This window comes from Rhipicephalus microplus, chromosome 9, assembly GCF_043290135.1.
Source record: "Rhipicephalus microplus isolate Deutch F79 chromosome 9, USDA_Rmic, whole genome shotgun sequence".
Classification (NCBI taxonomy): Eukaryota; Metazoa; Arthropoda; class Arachnida; order Ixodida; family Ixodidae; genus Rhipicephalus; species Rhipicephalus microplus.
Window position 1 is genome coordinate 120577683 of NC_134708.1, and position 6299 is coordinate 120583981.

Consider the following 6299-nt stretch of genomic DNA (forward strand, 5'->3'; position numbering starts at 1 on the left):
CGACAGAAGCCCAGGCACTAGCTTCCCAACTCTCCAAAAGCAAAAATCAAGTGTTGCGTTGTGTACGTCTGTCGTCCCGCATCGACGGCGCAGTTCATTTCAACAATATCGTTAGAGCGTTTTCCTTATGCTTTCGTGAAAAATGTCAACAATTAGCATTTGGCTTACCAATGCTGCTCCAGAATAAGTCTTCGGTGACAAAATGTGCGCTGCAAACCCTCATTGGTGGCGTCACAGGCTTGCCTATACGGAGCTTCACCGCCCACTCCTTCTCGAGTCGCACGTCCAGCGGAAACGAATGAAAGCTTATCTCATCCTTCGCCGCCCTGTTCGTGCACTGAGGCACGCAACACGTCCTGTTGCTTTCAGACTTTTTTTGCCATCGCGTGCATGAAAGTTGGTAAGAAACGAGAACCCCGCCTGGCTCCACTCCTCAACTAATCATCTCTGAGATTTTGCTCTCACTGGCCGCTACGTGGCGCAACCGTCTGCGTGCATTTCGAATAGCAGGACCGGCACCAGGTGGGGCAACACCGGCGTGACGCGATGAAATGAACGCCGGCGAACACGCGCACTGCGTCACGTCGAAATGTATTGGCGTCTTGACTGTGGCATGCAGTCATGTTCTCACATGACACGCATCTCATGATTATCATGTTTGCACCAGTCATATACATTCGTCATCCATTGGCGTCACGCAATGCCAAATCTGGTATATGTGACGCAAGCGAAATGGCCGAGAGTGCATCATGAGCGTGGCATGTAGTCATTTCGTTACATGACATGCATGTAATTATTTTTACGTTAGTGTCTGTCGCTTGTATTCGCCATGCAATCATGTCATACTATACCACCTTTGCAACATGTCATGTCAACGAAACCACCGCAAGAGCAGCAGCACCATGATATGTAAATCATGACATTCATGACATATATTTCATGATTTTCATGCTATGACTAGTCAAATATGCTCGTAACGTAGTCATGCTATGCCATACCAAGTTTGGTATCGATACAATTATTCAAACGGCCAGAAGAGTTAAATGTCGTAAGCGGCTAGATAGATAGATAGAAACATAGATAGATAGACAGAAAGATAGATAAATGGATAGAAAGATATATTGACAGATAGATAGATAGAAAGAACGAAAGATAGATAGCCATGTATATATAATATATATAGATGGATAGATACGCTCAATGTCACCGAAGTTTGCCAAGAAATGCTTCGCAAAAAGACATGAGCCCACGATATCACATAGGTCGATATCACACATCACACAGTGCACGAGCTCGAAAGTTACAACGACCATTTGGGAACAATCCGGACACGGTGTACGCATATGTCGCCCTGAGCGGCACGAGCAATTACGCGCTCGCAGTCGTAGGTGGCATCCCGGGCCAAGGCCTTCTGACTTGCGCCACTGCTCAAGCTGCGCCTGTGAATGCTGCTGAGGCTTTAGCTATTACGCTTTATAATAAACTAAAGATACCCTAGTACAATCGTTCATTGTTCTCACAGATTCCATCACCGCATGTCGACTCTTTCTCACGGGAAGACTACCACACAATACCATTCGCCTATTAGGGCAACACCTAACGTAGGACCATGCTATCGTCTGGTGCCCGGCTCACACAGAACTCGGTGTGCAACGAGAGAGTGGATGGCACAGCTGGTGCTTTTACAAACCGAGCAACTGACCGCTCCGACGATAGCCCTTTGGCGTCTTATACAAACAAACACATATCGAAATGTTTCGTTGAAGCTTACCATTCACCCCGCGATGTACAGCAATATCTGTCCGTGGGGTGGAGGCAGGCGTTTCTTGCCCACATAACGTGGGATTGCCTGAACAGGCCAACCGAAAATAACCCGCTGCAAATAGCCCGCAAAACTTTCGGAAGGGAGCAGTGGGAGACTTTGCTCCCCAGCGTGGACCTGGGGGTGCAACTAGCACTCCTCGACCAGGCGCATCGGGCTGCTAAAGCTAGTGGAGCTCTTGAACAGGTGCCAACCTTTTTTTCTTCTTTTTTAAAAACTTCTAGGTTTTATTATATATATATATATATATATATATATATATATATATATATATATATATATATATATATATATATAAAAGGGAAAGACGTGTATACCTAAGGGCTCGTTTTTCCGTGTTTTAACACAATATTAATGAGATCTAACAGACAGTAATGCCAAGGGATGTACTGGGGAAGTTAATAGAACGAATGGAATGTAAATTAGAAGAAAGAAAAGTGGATGAAAAAATAACCAGCCGTGAACAGGACTCGAACCTACGACCTTCGAATAACGCGTTCGATGCTCTAATCACTGAGCTACCACAGCAGCCTTCCCTACATCCACTTTTTTTTTTGGGGGGGGGGGGTTATATGTAAATTTAGAAGTAGGAGTCAGCGCCATCTATAAGCCAAACGACGAGAGTGAAAACACTCTTATGCGCACGTTTGGCGTCACGTAGCACGTGAACTTTTTATGAGCGGGCAGCTGAATAGTTGTCCCTCTTATAGAACCGAAACACACCAAGTCTGCCAGTACGAGACCCTCGTTCAATGAAATAAGGGAAAGAAGTGTATACCTAAGGGCTCGTTTTTCCGTGTTTTAACACAATATTAATGAGATCTAACAAACAGTAATGCCAAGGAATGTACAGGGGAAGTTATTAGAACCAATGGAATGTAAATAAGAAGAAAGAAAAGTGGATGAAAAAATAACCAGCCGTGAGCAGGAATCGAACCTGCGACCATCGAATAGCGCGTTCGATGATCTAACCACTGAGCTACCACAGCGGCCTTCCCTCCGTCCACTTTTTTTTTTGGGGGGGGGGGGGAGGTTTATATGTGAATTTAGAAGTAGGAGTGAGAGTCAGCGCCATCTATAGGCCAAACGACGAGTGTGAAAACACTCTTATGGGCATGTTTGGCGTCACGTAGCACGTGAACTTTTTATGAGTGGGCAGCTGAATAATTGTCCCTCTTGTACACCCGAAACACACCAAGTCTGCCAGTACGAGACCCTCGTTCAATGAAATAAGGGAAAGGAGTGTATACCTAAGGGCTCGCTTTTCCGTGTTTTAACACAATAATAATGAGATCTAACAGACAGTAATGCCGAGGAATGTACAGGAAAAGTTATTAGAACCAATGGAATGTAAATATGAAGAAAGAAAGGTGGATGAAAAAATAACCAGCCGTGAGCAGGAATCGAACCTACGACATTCGAATAACGCGTTCGATGCTGTAACCACTGAGCTACCACACACACACACACTCACACACACAGATATATATATATATATATATATATATATATATATATTATATATATATATATATATATATATACTAGAAACGCCAGAGGAGAGCTACAAGTAGAATTCGCAGAACGCAATAATTTGCGGATTTTGAATACCTTCTACCGAAAACGAGAAAACTGCAAGTGGACATGGAGGAGCCCTAATGGCGAAAATAAGAACGAAATAGACTTTATAATGACTGCACACTCAGGAATCGTGCAGGATGTGGAAGTGGTTGGCAAGGTACGATGCAGTGACCATAGAATGGTACGGTCTCGAATTCGCCTAGACTTGAAGAAGGAACGACAGAAACTGATACGCAAGAAGCCAATCAATGAGCTAGCACTGAGAGGGAAAGTACAGAAATTCAGAGTGTCGCCGCAGAACAGGTACTAGGCTCTTAGTGAGGAAACCAACCTTAGCGTAGATACAATGAATGATAATCTGACGAGTATCATTACGGAGTGTGCAGCGGAAGTTGGAGGCAGGGTAGTTAGACAGGACACTGGCAAGCTTTCCCAGGAAACGAAGAACCTAATTAAGAAGCGTCAAATCATGAAAGTGTCAAGTACAACAGACAAAATAGAACTGGCAGAGCTTTCGAAGTTGATTAATAGACGTAAAGTATGCGATGTAAGCAGGTATAACATGGAGAGAATTGAACACGCTCTGAAAAACGGAGGAAGCGTCAAAGCAGTGAAGAGGAAACTTGGGATAGGCAAAAGTCGGATGCATGCACTAAGGGACAAAGAAGGCAAAATAACTACCAATATGGATAGGATAGTTAAAATAGCGGAGGAGTTTTACAGAGATCTGTACAGTAGCCGCGACAACCACGACCTTAATACTATAACAACTATCAGTAACCTAGATGACACCCCACCAGTAATGATAGAAGAAGTCAGAAAAGCTTTGGAGAGCATGAAAAGAGGCAAAGCTGCTGGTGAGGATCAGGTAACATCAGGACTGCTGAATGATGGAGGACAGATTGTGTTAGAAAAACTAGCCACTCTGTTTACGAGGTGTCTCTTGACGGGAAGTGTACCAGAGTCTTGGAAGAACGCTAACATCATCTTAATACATAAGAAAGAAATGACAAGGACTTCAAGAATTACAGGCCGATCAGCTTGCTCTCCGTAGTATACAAGCTATTTACAAAGGTAATTGCTAACAGAGTAAAGAAAACATAAGAATTCAATCAACCAAAGGAAGAAGCAGGATTTCGAACAGGCTACTCAACAATTGACCACATTCATACTATCAATCAGGTAATAGAAAAATGCTCAGAGTATAACCAACCACTATACATAGCCTTCATAGATTACGAGAAGGCGTTTGATTCAGTAGAAATATGAGCCGTCATGCAGACACTGCGGAATCAGGGCGTAGATGAAGTATATATAAACATTCTGGAAGAAATCTACAGGGGATCAACTGCTACCATAGGGCTTCATAAAGAAAGCAACAGAATACCAATCAAGAAGTGTGTTAGGCAGGGGGACACAATCTCCCCAATGCTATTTGCCGCGTGCTTACAGGAGGTTTTCAGAAGCCTAGAATGGCAACAGTTAGGGATAAAAGTTAATGGAGAATACCTTAGTAACCTGCGCTTCGCCGATGACATTGCATTGCTGATGCTGAGTAACTCAGGGAACGAATTGCAACTCATGATTACGGAGTCAGACAGGGAGAGCAGAAAGGTGTGTCTTAAAATTAATCTGCAGAAAACGAAAGTAATGTACAACAACCTCGGAAAGGAGCACTATTACCTTCGAGATAGGTAATAGTGCACTTGAAGTTGTAAAGGACTATGTCTACTCAGGGCAGGTAATAACCGCAGAGCCTAACCACGAGATTGAAGTAACTTGAAGAATAAGAATGGGGTGGAGCACATTCGGCAAGCACTCTCAAATTATGACAGGTAGATGGCCACTATCCCTCAAGAGGAAGGTATATAACAGCTGTATCTTGCCGGTACTTAGCTACGGAGCAGAAACCTGGAGACTTACAAAGAGGGTTCAGCTTAAATTGAGGACGACGCAGCGAGCAATGAAAGAAAAATGGTAGGTGAAGCCTTAACAGAGAAGAAGAGAGCAGAGTGGATTAGGGGACAAACGGGGGTTAAGGATATCATAGTTGAAATAGAGAGGAAATGGACATGGGCCGGGCATTTAGCGCGTAGACAGGATAATCGCTGGTCATTAAGGGTAACTAACTGTATTCCTAGAGAAGGGAAGCGGGTTAGGGGGAGACAGAAGTTTAGGTGGGCAGATGAGATTAAGAAGTTTGCGGGTATAATTGGCAGCAGTAAGCACAGGACCGGGTTAACTGGCGGAACATGGGAGAGGCCTTTGTCCTGCAGTGGACGTAGTCAGGCTGATGATGTATACTATATATATACATATAATATATATATATATATATATATATATATATATATATATATATATATATATATATATATATAACTATATATATATATATATATATATATATATATAAATATATATATATATATATATATATATATATATATATAGCATCTACACAGTTTTCCCCGTAATTTGCGCCTCAGCGAATACTATCATGACCGCCGAAGCCCGGGCGAACGAAACTCGACCTGCACTACCGACATATAAACAATGAACACCTCCACCACATCGCGACAGATGCCTAGACATTTACATAAACGCTGTACAACGGGACATTTGGCTGCCTATATGAATACTGTGCCTTACCACCACAATTTGTCAAAACAAGAAAAAGTTTCTCGCGAATAATTGTGGACAATTCATGACATCGTCAATAAACCAGCCGATAAAGGGGGGCTATTGTATTTTTCAACGCGGTTTTAATAAACGAGGCCAACAGGTAACTTTCAGACGCCCTCTTTCACAAAGTTTCGCCCTCCGACCCTACCAGCGAATTTAAAGCTAAGCTTAAGGACGAAGTTACGTCTCTACTAGAACATGGTAAATTGGA

General features: G+C 43.0%; 1 non-coding gene across 1 annotated transcript; it reads right to left on the reverse strand.

Annotated features, from left to right (window-relative positions):
• Positions 1-2738: 2738 nt before the first annotated feature.
• TRNAA-CGC (transfer RNA alanine (anticodon CGC)) lies at positions 2739-2811 on the reverse strand. The gene has a single exon. It is a non-coding gene; the product is annotated as a tRNA-Ala (tRNA).
• Positions 2812-6299: the final 3488 nt, after the last annotated feature.